Below are 16,006 nucleotides of genomic sequence, written 5' to 3' on the forward strand. Positions count from 1 at the left end.
TAGTATCTGCAGAGTATCACTTTCCTACCTGCATAGGTATCTGCAGAGCATCACTCCTCTACTTGTATAGGTAACTGTATAGTATGACCTCTCTACCTGTATTTGTATCTGCAGATCATACTTCCCCTAAATGTAAAATAATCTGCAGAGTATCACCTTTCTACCTGTGCAAGTACCTGCAGAACATCACCTCTTTACCTGTTTCTGTACCCACAGATAATCCCTCCCCTACCTGTATAGGTATCTGCAGACTATCACTTTCCTACATGTATAGTTATATGCAGAGTGTCACCTCTATACCTGTATAGGTATCTGTAATTTTATCACTTCCCTACCTGTATGGGTTGGTGCAGAGCATCACCTCCCTACCTGTTTAGGTATCTGCAGAGTATCACCTCCCTACCTGTTTAGGTATCTGCAGAGCATCACTTCTCTGCCTGTATAGATATCTGCAGAGTATCACTTCTCATACTGAACAGGTCTATGCAGAGCATTACTTCTCATACTGGACAGGTCTATGCAGAGCATCACTTCTCATACTGGACTCATACATGCAGAGCATCATTTCTCATACTGGACAGGTACATGCAGAGCATCACTTCTCATACTGGACAGGTCTATGCAGAGTATCACTTCTCATACTGGACTCATACATGCAGAGCATTACTTCTCATACTGGACAGGTACATGCAGAGCATCACTTCTCATACTGGACAGATACATGCAGAGCATTACTTCACATACTGGACAGGTACATGCAGAGCATCACTTCTCATTCTGGACAGGTCTATGCAGAGCATCACTTCTCATACTGGACTGATACATGCAGAGAATCACTTCTCATACTGGACTGATACATGCAGAGCATCACTTCTCATACTGGACTGATACATGCAGAGCATTACTTCTCATACTGGACTGATACATGCAGAGCATCACTTCTCATTCTGGACAGGTCTATGCAGAGCATCACTTCTCATACTGGACTGATACATGCAGAGAATCACTTCTCATACTGGACTGATACATGCAGAGCATCACTTCTCATACTGGACTGATACATGCAGAGAATCACTTCTCATACTGGACTGATACATGCAGAGCATCACTTCTCATACTGGACTGATACATGCAGAGAATCACTTCTCATACTGGACTGATACATGCAGAGCATTACTTCTCATACTGGACTGATACATGCAGAGCATCACTTCTCATTCTGGACAGGTCTATGCAGAGCATCACTTCTCATTCTGGACAGGTCTATGCAGAGCATCACTTCTCATTCTGGACAGGTCTATGCAGAGCATCACTTCTCATACTGGACTGATACATGCAGAGAATCACTTCTCATACTGGACTGATACATGCAGAGCATCACTTCTCATACTGGACTGATACATGCAGAGCATCACTTCTCATACTGGACTGATACATGCAGAGCATTACTTCTCATACTGGACTGATACATGCAGAGCATCACTTCTCATACTGGACTGATACATGCAGAGCATTACTTAACATACTGGACAGGTACATGCAGAGCATCACTTCTCATACTGACCAGGTACATGCAGAGCATCACTTCTCATACTGGACTGATACATGCAGAGCATTACTTAACATACTGGACAGGTACATGCAGAGCATCACTTCTCATTCTGGACAGGTCTATGCAGAGCATCACTTCTCATACTGGACTAATACATGCAGAGCATTACTTCTCATACTGGACTGATACATGCAGAGCATCACTTCTCATACTGACCAGGTACATGCAGAGCATCACTTCTCATACTGGACTGATAGATGCAGAGCATCACTTCTCATACTGACCAGGTACATGCAGAGCATCACTTCTCATACTGACCAGGTACATGCAGAGCATCACTTCTCATACTGGACTGATAAATGCAGAGCATCACTTCTCATACTGACCAGGTACATGCAGAGCATCACTTCTCATACTGGACTGATACATGCAGAGCATCACTTCTCATACTGGACTGATACATGCAGAGCATTACTTCTCATACTGGACTGATACATGCAGAGCATCACTTCTCATACTGGACGGTTACATGCAGAGCATCACTTCTCATACTGGACTGATGCATGCAGAGCATTACTTCTCATTTTGGACAGGTCTATGCAGACCATCACTTCTCATACCGAACAGGTCTATGCAGAGCATTGCTTCTCATACTGGACAGGTCTATGCAGAGTATCACTTCTCATACTGAACAGGTGCATGCAGAGCATTACTTCTAATACTGACCCAGTACATGCAGAGTATCACGTCTCACACTGGTCAGGTACATGCAGAGCATCACTTCTCATACTGGACTGTTACATGCAGAGCATCACTTCTCATACTGGACAGGTCTATGCAGAACATCACTTCTCATACTGGACAGGTACATGCAGAGCATCACTTCTCATACTGGACCGGTGTATGCAGAGCATCACTTCTCATACTGACCAGGTACATGCAGAGCATCACTTCTCTTACTGGGTAGATACATGCAGAGCATCACTTCTCATACTGGACAGGTACATGCATAGCATCACTTCTCATACTGGACAGGTACATGCAGAGTATCACTTCTCATACTGGACAGGTACATGCAGAGCATCACTTCTCATACTGAACAGATACATGCAGAGCATTACTTCTCATACTGGACAGGTACATGCATAGCATCACTTCTCATACTGGACAGGTACATGCAGAGTATCACTTCTCATACTGACCAGGTACATGCAGAGCATCACTTCTCATACTGGGTAGATACATGCAGAGCATCACTTCTCATACTGGACAGATACATGCAGAGCATCACTTCTCATAATGGTCAGGTACTTGCACTGCATCACTTCTCAGACTGGACAGGTGCTTGCAGAGCATCACTTCTCATACTGGACAAGTCTATGCAGAGCATCACTCCTCATACTGGACCGGTACATGCATAGCATCACTTCTCATACTGGACAGGTACATGCAGAGCATCACTTCTCATACTGACCAGGTACATGCAGAGCATCATTTCTCATACTGGGTAGATACATGCAGAGCATCACTTCTCATACTGGGTAGATACATGCAGAGCATCACTTCTCATAATGGTCAGGTACTTGCACTGCATCACTTCTCAGACTGGACAGGTGCTTGCAGAGCATCACTTCTCATACTGGACAGGTCTATGCAGAGCATCACTTCTCATACTGGACAGGTGCATGCAGAGCATCACTTCTCATACTGGCATTATAGCCTATGACTGTCTTCACGCTTTTATTTTTGTAGCCCATGAGAAGCCGATGACATGTCCGATTTGTGACGAGGGGTCTGTGATCTGAACTGACAGGACACAGATACCACCCAAGTTGCATTTGAGGAGTTCCTGGATCGGTTTGTTGTGGTTGGGACAGATTTAGGGGTTAGTACCTAATAATCCTATAGGGTGGTTGGTATTTTGGGGTATGTGAAGGAGGTAACTAGTCATTTAAGCAGAGAGCTTTACGAAATCTCAGCGGTCTGAGGTGGGCTTGGCCCCCCGTTACATTAACATATCTTGCCCCAATGGGTTATGTGATCTAATTGGAGTCTACCCCCTGAAACAGTGGGGTCTTCACCCATTTTTTATTATTAGTAGATAAAGAAATCCTAATATTATTCCCAATAACCCTACTTGACTGGAGCCTCGGATCAGACATAGCGAGCGCCTGTATGAGATATCCACATGACAAACTCCGCAGGGTCGCAGCGTCGGACCTCCCCCCTATAAGGTGTCAGCGCCCGAGGAGGAGATGCTTCACCTAAATAAACCCAGGTGGTTGCCACAATCTCAGCTGTGAAATCCTGGACTGAGAATGTAAAGAGTGGGAACATCCACACGAGTAACTGGGCTTGACTGGCACATAAACCCTTCAGAGCTTGTCCGGGCAAGCGATTTGGTATTCTTTGCCCACACATTGTTCATAGCACAACACATGGCCTGTAAAGAGCTGTGGAAAAGGGACCTGTGCTCACATCATTAATAAATGGGGAGACCCTCATGAGGATTCTTCTTCCATGAGAAGACGTGGGACTCCTCTTAATAAGAAAATGAGGCCACATCTACCCGGAGTTTGTGTCTTTGTGATTTCACTGCTGACAGTGAAAGTGGTTGAACAATAAAGGGAATCAGTCAGTAGGATGAACCCTCCAAAGTCGTCTATATGGGGATGTTGGTCATCGGAAGATGAATAAAATTATACCTTGATATCTGCGATCCGATGTCTTATTCCTGAGAAATCCACGTTTTTCTCAATATGTAAATGAGCTGTTAAGATCTATGGGCTGGATGTAGATCTCCCTGAAAATCATGGATTTCTCTGGAATAAGACATCAGATTGCAAATATTAAGGTATCATTTTATTCAGCGTCCTATGACCTACAGTACATGCCTATATAGACGGCTTAGGAGGGTTGATCCTACCGACAGATTCCCTTTAAAGGGGTTGTCTAGTTTGGAAAACCCTAAAAGAGGAGTTTCCATCCTTAAAAAAGTGTAATTTGGATACATTTTGTAATAGGGTTGATTACACTGTTTTGCTGCTTTCATGGAGAAAATAAATGTTAGACCTCTTTCAGACCTTTGTGATATGCAGCTCCATAGCTGAGCAGTTCTGGCCGACACCGAGAACAGCTGATCGGCAAAGGTGCTGGGTGTTACTCCTCCACTGATCAGACATTGGTGACCTATCCTATGCATAAGTCATCAGTGTAAGTAGTGGACAATCCCTTTAATACTCCCATCTGTTGTGTTTCTTCAATGATTGTTTCAGTTAATAAAATAAAATGTAACTTTTGTCAAATTGGGGCAAAATTTTGACATCTACGGCCGTTCTTACGCTTAAAGGGAATCTGTCAGCAGTCATCACCCCCCACAAACTCTCTTTCAAAGACATGTCCATCAATACATGGCCAGTCCCTCCTTTACTGAGAAATCAGCATTTCAATTGATATGTAAATGGGTATGGTAAACTGTGAGCACAGTTGTTAGACAAGTGGGTATTTTGACCCTATCACCATTTTTATGCAGATTTTCTAACTCCGAGCTGTATAAACCTCAATGCTTATTGTGTAATGTGGCACGGGTGGTAGCCATGGGTGAAGTACTCATCTCCTGCGCCTTGGCAGGTTACATCCTGGCAAGGTGTGTGGACTTGTGCTATGGGGGCACTACGCCCTCGCAGACCGCATGTTACCGATGACTTCGGCTGGCCAGGACCAGATGTTAAACAGTTCATTGAGGGAGACCACCAGTCAAAAATAAACTTTTACTGAAGGATAACATGGTGGGGGTTATATAAAACAGGTAGCAGGTACACAACTTTATGAACGTTTCCTTCCCAATACGGAGCATTTTTCACACACAGTTCCAATTCCTTCCTCTTTACTCGCTTGTTCTCTATCTTTACTTCTCCTCTCTACATCACCACAACCCAACATGGCCGGTGCTTAGTTTTTCTGTCACTGACGCTCTGGAACTCTCGCCCGGAGCACTCTCTCTCTTCATCTCACTTTCTCTATCTCTCTTTCTCTGTCCCATCTTGGCCCGTTACCTTTCTGAGTTGTAAACTCAGGGCCATACTGCAAGGTGTTCTCTCCTGGGACCTGTCTCCGATTAACCACTCTGTCTTTCCGTCGGTTCTCCTTTCCTCTTTGCTTCAGTTCATACTCACCACCGTGTTGGTCTCCCCTTACTTCAGGACACCTGCTTCATGCGGCACGGCTACGGTCTAGACCTTAGGTCTGTTTCAGACTCACACTGGACCCTACCTGACGTCCTGACAGGAAACTGTCTCTGTCCCTTTACCTTAACCCCTCCCACTCTGGGCTAGTTCCAATCATTAACTCTAAATCTCATGTCACAATTCATATCACACAATACAAAAATACACTTGTTCTTCAAGAAAACCGTGATTTTTCTGCAGGACAATGCTCCATCACAGCATCGAAGTCTCCATTGCTCGGCTGCCAGTAAAGGCATTAAAGATGAAAGAATAATGACATGGCCCCTTCCTCACCTGACCTAAACCTTATTGGAAACTTTTGGGCTCTTCTTAAACAGGAGATTTATGGTGAAGGAAATCAGTCCCCTGTCTGATCACTGTCTGGGAGGCTGTGATTGGTGCTGACCAAAAAGTGGATCATCAACAGACTAAGAAATGGACAGGCTCCATGGATGGAGTTTATGTCTGGTATTGGAAAGAAGGGCGTCTATATTGGTCACTGAGATTTTTTTGGGGAAATGTATTTTTGTACATTTTGAGTTGTTTGGTTATTATTCTCATTTTAACAGATGAAAATAAATAAGTGAGATGGAAAATTTACGTTTTTCATTTAGTTGAATAATAATTCTGCACACTAATAGTTTTGCATTGGAGCACTAGATGGAGCAAGGGGAGCGAAACATTAGGCTAATGTTTTTTTTCTACTAAATACATTCATCACCTATATACAGAACATAGGTGATAAATGTAATTTGGGGCTAAGACGGTTTAGACCCTACCTGTGCCCCCTCCTTAATTCTAAGAATATCCTGCCCTGTGTACATAGAGCAGCTGTGTGCATGCAAGACCATGGCTCCATTTACATCTATGGGACTGATGGACATAGCCAAGGGAGACTAGGCACACTTTTATTGATGGGTCCCCCACAGTGATTTAATTTAACCTCTGTTGGGAGAAGCGCCTCTCATCGTTGTAGATACACCTTAAGTTCCATTTGCACAAAACAATACAGTAGATTACTCATTAGCACATCTCATTAATAAAAATATCACTTTTTGATCAATTAAAGTCTATGAACATCTTTGCACTATTTTTTTGTATTGTTTATTTGCTTCCTAAGATGTAAAATTAAACAACGATGAAAATACTATTTATTATAAATTTCTCACCATTTTTCTACTGCAAAGTGTGTGTAAGTCCTTCCCTTAACAAGCTGGTCTGCAAAATCTGGCACATATCAGTCAGAGCTCTGCTCCTGGCTCTGATGGCTCTTTCTGCGCTTTCTGCTCTCCCCTCCCTTCTCTTAGTGTTAGAGATAGCATAAGGGAGAATGAGAGACTGTACAGGGAAGATCAGAGTGTGGAGAGGGGGAAAGCATTCAGGTTATTCGGGAAGACTGCTCACTGAGACTGTAGATAGGGGGAAAAGCATGTAATATTTCATGATCTGTAGAAAAGGAAATATCTCCATACATTACACTGTGCTGGAACATGAGAGCTGGTGAAGACAACAGTATCCCGGACCCATAGACCTCACATCCTGCATACAGTAATTTATATCAGGGGGTATGAAAATTAAAAATGAATGAAGGAATGAAAATTGCAGACTGAAACTGAATGCAATTTGTTAAACTCAAGGTAACCTCAAACATATGTCAAAATAATTTCTATGTCCATAGCCTTTTAACATGGCAACTCCCATTACAAACTCACGTAATCATGGATGATGATAATCGCTTCTTGTAAATGGATCTTTAATGATTACATTATGTAATGGGTGCGACCTGATCATGTATGCGGTTCACACTTTTCAGGACTGTGACAAGACTGAGCATGTGATGATTATTAGAACTTGTAAATCCCCCCGGGGGACAGTATATCTCACTCATACATTGCTCGGATTCAGACGCTGATGCCTCAAGGGCATGTATTATTAACCTCTTTTATCCAGGGCTGTCTGTGAATCAGTGTTTAACCCACTTTAGCTTATTCACATGCGTAGTCTGACTTGTATAGAGGTGAAACTGTGCTCTCAAGTTGGAACTCTTTTGATGTGTCCTACAATTTTATTTGCCTTGGCAGCAGCTGCCTGGCACTGATTGCTAACTTCATTTAAAATTCTACTTAAAAACCCAAATCCTTTTTCAATGTCAATTTTGGCTGATGTTTTACTGTGGAATGTATATTGGTGAAATATTGCCACTGCCCAAGCGTCCAACTTTTCCAAGTCCCTCTGTAATATAATATCCTCTGTGTCACTTACCCTACGGCTGAATTTCATCTGCAAATATGGAAAATTTGCATGGTTTTGTCAGCTGTAGCGCTGGCCGGTTTGTAGCTTAATATCGAAATACATTAGGTATCTTGGCGTTAAAATTAAGAGAGCAGCTGGCACTGGTACAGGGCATAAGGGGCTGCCAGTTATTGCGGAAGTCCAATAGTGTCTTATGGTGTCTAACCCCTTTTTGTAATGCTTATTGATCATACTGTGACATAATCTTACAGAGGGGGCATGGTAGCAGTAAAGGACATTCAACAGACGGCCGGGAGTGCAAGACCTAGACCCAAATCCGGGACCGTTCTGCAATATCTGGGACAGTTGGGACCTATGGATTTATTTTTTTTGTTCATTAATTCATTCATAGTTGTAGCAGCCAGAACTTTTTCATTTTTACATAAGCTTCACTGTATGAGATCTTCTTTATTTGTGTCTGTAAAGCCGTATTCACACTTTGCATAAATACTGTGTCTTTAGTTTTCTGCATGTGTCCGCACCAAACTATGAAATAACAATCTTCTCTGGTTATTGCATTTCTGCTGATGCGTTTTGCTCCATATTTGATGCGTTTGTGATGCAGCCGCGTTTTTAATGTTTAATTTAATTTTAAAGTACAGAAAAGCTTTGATTTTGCTCTGCGTTTTTTTTACATGCTTTTCTTCAGACTCTACATAGAAGCTTATAGAGAAAAAAAAAAGCACCAAAACTGCTCAGTTCAGCAGCGTTTTTAGATGCACGGTGGGGGAGTTGTCATGAAATCACATCCAATTTTCTAGGACAGTTAAACGCAGCAGAATTTCTGCACCAAAAAAAAAGCAGCAGAAAAAATGCATCAAAGCTAAAAGTGAACACGGCCTAAATGTCCAAGCATAGTGGATGGGATTTGATGAAAACTCCACCCACGGTGCGTCTAAAGACGCACTTGAACTGTGCAACTTTGGTACCTGAAAAAAAAACATGTAAAAAAAAAACACAGCTCGATTTTTAAGCTCAGAATGAAGCTTTCTGTACTATAAAAACCCTTAAAAATGCTGCTTAAAATCTGCACCAAAAACGCATCAAATACAAGAGAAAATGCATTAAAAATGCAGTAAAAACGCAATAATCAGAAGAGATTGTTGTGGCAATTTTTCTCATCATCATTGTAAATAATCCGTTCACTGTGTTGTGCGGGTTGTTACAATTGCAGGGATACCAAATGAGTCAGTTATTTGCTGATTTGTGATGTTTATTTATTTTTTAAAAAAGTGCATTAAAATCTCACTACTGTATTTGATTTTCATTATTTTTTTAGTAATTTTATAGAAAGCAACAAATCTGACTTTTATTTCCCCTCTAGAATACAGTAACATAGAAATGCACTAGTGTATAGAGATGTATCTCTATGTATCAGTACAATTTGCCTGTAATTTAGGAGAATTCTCCCACAGTTGTCAGTGAAGGCTGTGGTTTATAGGTTTTGCTACTGTCTACAATGATACAGGTTGGGGGGTTGGAATCTTGATGAGTTTGAATCTCAAGAAAATACATGAATTGTTTATTTAATGTTAGTATGAAAAGAGCAGAGAGGCCGGCTCCACCCCTGAAAAAGAGGAGCTACGGAGCAATGTAGTCGGACAGATAGAAGCCATCGCACAGAGTGAGTAGAAGTCGGGACACAGCCCTGACCTCCCAGGACAGTGGGAATGCTTCCCCAAATTGGGACAGTCCCGCTTGATCCGGGACCATTGTGAGCTATTTATTTCAGCATTGTCAATTAGGTGGAGCCCAGTTAAGTATTTTGCACAAGGGTCTCTGCCAGTCTAACACTTGCCAACAGTGCCAACCAGACAGGAGCTGGACTGTGCAAAATCACACCCACATTTGGGCGCCACATTTAGTATTATTAGTGTAGTTCCCAGGAACAAAGTGCTCCTCTACGTCCCGGCTTCCTATTGCTGGGAGTGTTGTACTTTTGATTGATTGACAGCTCAGTCCACCAAAATGTTTGTGCCACTGCTCCTAACCGTGCGCTGTCCAATGCTGCAAACTGAGGCAATTTTGCCTCGGCCGCATACAAAGAGTGCAGGGAAACTGAAACTGGCCAGATCCTTCATACTTCAGAGCAGCATTTACAAGCTGTACAGCAAAGAGCTTGTAAGCACTTGCACTTCTTGCCTAGGTATCCTTGGCCATGAGCAGTTAACAGTAAGATTAAAAATCTCTCCATTTTTGACAACGGAGAGGGTTTTTTTTATTAAAGGGGTGGTCCGAAGCTACAATTTATTTTAATCCTAAATGCCTCTCTATTTAATGTCATAATCTAATCTCTTTTGTAATATACTTTAATTAAAAACTCTCTAGCGTTCCCTCACTACTCTTGCTAACTTCTTTATTATTTTTTTTTTATTACTACTTCCTCTTTGATGACACTTCTTTTTTGGGAATTCTTAGTGCATGCTGGGATAGTCAAACAAGTCATCATCAGGCTACAGCCGCAGCCTCTACTCATTTTCTGAAGCAAAGCATCATCAGTGACGTCCACTTCAAGGGCTGGACAAGTGACGTCACTTGCGGGAGGTGCTGCTCTCTGCTTTTCTTGCACGCTGGGTTTTCTTCTTACAAAGCTCACTAACAGTGCGCTCTCTTGCCAACTCATTACTTATCATCACAGCCATCGAGAGAGCGCACTGTCACTGTGCATATTGCACAGTGTCAAGAATCTAGTGACCATACATTTCGCAATTGTTAACCGACGCATGCTCAGTAGAGAATGGAATAGCCCAGTCTCTGAAACAGACGTCACTGATGGCGATTTTATTCAGGGAGGTGGCGGAAGCTGCGACAGTGACAGTAGCCTATGCCCACTGATGACAACTTGCTTGACTATCCCAGCATTGAATGGGATTCTCAAATGAAGCATCATCAAAGAGGAAGTGGTAAAAAAAATAAACAGACAGTGCAGTGAGGCAACAATAGAGATTTTTTAATTAAAGTATATTAAATATAGATTAGATTATGACATTAAATAGAAAGGCATTTAGGATTAAAATAAATGTTAGTTTCGGACTACCCCTTTAACAAGTAAATTGCAGCTCCAGTGCTACAATGCAAAGTCTGTAACAGAACCTCCAACCATAATATGTAATTGATAATACTGGTCTTCTCATAGATAACAGTGGGTCCTATTGGGCCCCTTTTTGCTCCAAGTCCAAGTTGCAATCACAGCTTTTGCTCCCCTCTAGAGATGATCCATGTTATAGTGGGTGAAATAAATATTAAACAAGTCACCAATTTGCTAATTAAATACAGTGCTGCTCACCATTATCGGCACCCCTTCATTTTTTTCACAGACTGTACAATATCCTCAGAAATAAATGGAAATGTACCAAAGTTATATCCTCAGGATTTTTTAATTAGTGGTCCAAAGTAATACAACAATAAAACATTGTTTTTCAACTTCCATGTTGCAATTTCAAAGAAGAAACAGAATAAACAGCATGTGCAGTAATGAAGGCACCCCTAATTAATACTTGGTTGCCCCCCTAATTAATACTTGGTTGCACACCCTTTGGCATTGCTGACAGCCTCCAAACGTTTCTTGTAGCCATCTATAAGCTTCTTGCACTTCTCAGCTGGGATTTTCTCCCACTCTTCCTTTGCAGTTGGTTCAAGCTCTTGAATCTTTGCAGGGTTCTTTTTCCCAATGGCAGATTTCAGCTCACCCCAAACATTTTCAAATGGGATTGAGGTCAGGACTCATTGCTGGCCATTTCAAAGCAGTCCATTTTTTCTTTTCCAACCATTCCTATGTACTTTTGGATGTGTGCTTTGGGTCATTGTCTTGCTGGAGGACCCATGATCTTCGATTCACACCAAGTTTTCTTACACTGGGTAGGACATTTCGCTCTAAAATCTCTTGATAATTCTCAGATTTCATGAATCCTGTGATACGGTCAATGCCTCCAATACCAGACGCAGCAAAGCAACCCCACAGCATTATGGATCCTCCACCATGCTGAACTGTTGGTAAGGTGTTCTTTTCCTTATAAACTTCATTGCGCCATCTGTAAACAAATTGTTACTTTGCATTGCCAAAAAGCTCTATTTTTGTGTCATCTGTCCACAGAACATTTTCCCAGAAGGATTGTGGTTTGTCAAGGTACTCTTTGGGAAAGATCAGTCATTCCTTTTTATGTCTTTTCTTCAGCAATGGTTTCTTCCTTGGCCTTCGCCCATAAAGCTCTGCTTGGTTTAGTATGCAGCTTATGGTACTTGTTGAAACCATGACCCCAGACTGTTCCAGGTTGGCCTTTAAGCCTTTGGATGTTTGACGTGGTGTTTTTTTCCACCATTCGCACCAACCTTCGAAGACATCTCTTGTCAATTTTCCTGTTTCCCCCAATTCCAGGAAGGCTCTTGGCCGTTCCATGCTTGGCAAACTTTTTAATAACATTGTGCACTGTTGAAACTGGGATACCGAGGTCTTTGGAGATGGTCTTATACCCTTTGGAAGTCTTGTGTTTGCTAATAATAGCATTTCTGATGTCCTCAGACAGCTCCTTTGTCTTCACCATCCTGACTAAGGAACAGGGCCTACCATGTGGCTTTTTAAAACACTGATGTCATCATTCATTGGCTAATTCAAGTCACATGGGCACCAACAATTAATCACAGGAGAATCTCTTTTGTGATTTATCACAGGCGATTCAAAATGTGTTTGTATACTAAATTAATGTAAAGGGTTGACAATACCAGTGTCACAGCAAGCTTTAAGTTTTTCTATTTTTCCCTTCCATTGTTTTTTGTTTAAAATTATTGTTTATCATTTTCCTTTTTGTATTTAGCACAAGTGCTGTGTACAAAAAACTGTTTCACTTGATTCATTTTTTTCAGGAAATATTCCACATTATGTACTTAAACTTCATGGCTGCCAATAACGATGAGCCGGACTGTATATTTCTAAAAGTGCTATTGATCTGAAATTCTCACCAAATGTCAGTAACAACCCATCCAATCCACACAGGCAAAGAAAGCAAACCATAGAAGTCTATAAATTAAGTTATCTGTAATAATGAAAAATGACACAGGGATAAAGTATTGAACACACTTAATGAAATGTAATACTTCGTACAAAAGCCTTTGTTGGCGATGACAGCTTCAAGACGCCTCCTATATGGAGAAACTAGTCGCATGTATTGCTCAGGTGTGATTTTGGCCCATTCTTCCACACAGACACTCTTCAAATCCTGAAAGTCCCGTGGGCTCCTTCTATCACCTCTGAGTTTTAGTTCCTTTCATAAATTTTCTATTGGATTCAGGTCCGGTGGTTGGCTGGGCCATTCTAGAAGCTGTGTGTTTGGGATCATTGTCTTGCTGAAATGTTCACCCTTGTTTCAACTTCATCATCCTGGTAGATGGCAGCAGATATTTATCAAGAATGTCTCGGTACATTTGTCCATTCATCCTTCCTTCAGTTATACGAAGTTTGCCAGTGCCGTATGCTTAAAAACAGCCCCACACCATGATGTTCCCACCTCCATTTATACACTGCTCAAAAAAATAAAGGGAACACTTAAGCAACAGAATATAACTCCAAGTAAATCAAACTTCTGTGAAATCAAACTGTCCACTTAGGAAACAACACTGATTGACAATCAGTTTCACATGCTGTTGTGCAAATGGAATAGACAATAGGTGGAAATTATTGGCAATTATCAAGACACCCTCAATAAAGGAGTGGTTCTGCAGGTGGGGACCACAGACTACATCTCAGTACCAATGCTTTCTGGCTGATGTTTTGGTCACTTTTGAATGTTGGTTGTGCTTTCACACTCGTGGTAGCATGAGTCGGACTCTACAACCCACAGAAGTTGCTAAGGTAGTGCAGCTCATCCAGGATGGCACATCAATGCGAGCTGTGGCAAGAAGGTTTGCTGTGTCTGTCAGCGTAGTGTCCAGAGGCTGGAGGCGCTACCAGGAGACAGGCCAGTACACCAGGAGACGTGGAGGGGGCCGTAGGAGGGCAACAACCCAGCAGCAGGACCGCTACCTCCGCCTTTGTGCAAGGAGGAACAGGAGGAACACTGCCAGAGCCCTGCAAAATGACCTCCAGCAGGCCACAAATGTGCATGTGTCTGCACAAACGGTTAGAAACCGACTTCATGAGGGTGGTATGAGGGTCCGACGTCCACAGATGGGGGTTGTGCTCACAGCCCAACACCGTGCAGGACGCTTGGCATTTGCCACAGAACACCAGGATTGGCAAAGTCGCCACTGGCGCCCTGTGCTCTTCACAGATGAAAGCGGGTTCACACTGAGCACATGTGACAGACGTGACAGAGTCTGGAGACGCTGTGGAGAGCGATCTGCTGCCTGCAACATCCTTCAGCATGACCAGTTTGGCAGTGGGTCAGTAATGGTGTGGGGTGGCATTTCTTTGGAGGACCGCACAGCCCTCCATGTGCTCGCCAGAGGTAGCCTGACTGCCATTAGGTACCGAGATGAGATCCTCGGACCCCTTGTGAGACCATATGCTGGTGCAGTTGGCCCTGGGTTCCTCCTAATGCAGGACAATGCCAGACCTCATGTGGCTGGAGTGTGTCAGTAGCTCCTGCAAGATGAAGGCATTGAAGCTATGGACTGGCCCGCCCGTTCCCCAGACCTGAATCCGACTGAGCACATCTGGGACATCATGTCTCGCTCCATCCACCAACGTCACGTTGCGCCACAGACTGTCCAGGAGTTGGCGGATGCTTTAGTCCAGGTCTGGGAGGAGATCCCACAGGAGACCATCCGCAACCTCATCAGGAGCATGCCCAGGTGTTGTAGGGAGGTCATACAGGCACGTGGAGGCCGCACACAATACTGAGCCTCATCAGGAGCATGCCCAGGCGTTGTAGGGAGGTCATACAGGCACGTGGAGGCCACACACAATACTGAGCCTCATCAGGAGCATGCCCAGGCGTTGTAGGGAGGTCATACAGGCACGTGGAGGCCACACAATACTGAGCCTCATCAGGAGCATGCGCAGGCGTTGTAGGGAGGTCATACAGGCACGTGGAGGCCACACACAATACTGAGCCTCATTGTGACTTGTTTTAAGGACATTACATCAGAGTTGGATCAGCCTGTAGTGTGTTTTTCCACTTTAATTTTGGGGGTGACTCCAAATCCAGGCCTCTATTGGTTAATAAATTTGATTTCCATTGATGATTTTTGTGTGATTTTGTTGTCAGCACATTCAACTTTGTACAGAACAAAGTATTCAATGAGAATATTTCATTCATTCAGATCTAGGATGTGTTATTTGAGTGTTCCCTTTATTTTTGGGGGCAGGGTATATTCCTGGAGAACATCGATTGGATAAGGAACACACATTCACAGACCCTTAGTAAGGCAAAAGTCGCTTCTGTTCCCTTCCATGGGAATACATGGGGAATCTTAACATGACAAAACATAAAAGAAGTGAAACAAAAATTGCAAAAAAAAAAAAAGTCACATGATATGGCTATATAACAAAAGTCAACACGCATCTTCATTCTTAAAGGGAGACTCTGTCCTTAACATATCATCATATTAACTGCTCCAAAACTACCTTGAAAACCCTGTCTTCACAGAATCTGTTTGTCATCAACCTGGTGGATGTCATGAGGTGACATTATCCAAACTTATGAAAAATCTCAGAGAATGGAAAATTGTGCAGAGGGTGACACCAAGTGGTCTTTGGAGGAAGCGCATGACTTCATATGGGTTATCTTAGCTCCTGTATAGTCTCGTTTTGTCAGCGACCTCTTTTAATTATTTTTTTAATGGTGAGCATTCATTACATCTGTAAGAATGTGAACTATCTTGCCTTGTTCCTGCCCCTGAAGACAACAATCGCGCTGTATGAATAGTGTCATGCGGTTTTGCATGTAACAGTGATGTGCGTCTTATTTAATGTGTAATGTGAGTGATATAGGATAAGAAT

Source organism: Phyllobates terribilis, unplaced genomic scaffold, assembly GCF_046119375.1.
Source record: "Phyllobates terribilis strain yellow unplaced genomic scaffold, ASM4611937v1 Scaffold_11__3_contigs__length_659146591, whole genome shotgun sequence".
NCBI classification, from domain to species: domain Eukaryota; kingdom Metazoa; phylum Chordata; class Amphibia; order Anura; family Dendrobatidae; genus Phyllobates; species Phyllobates terribilis.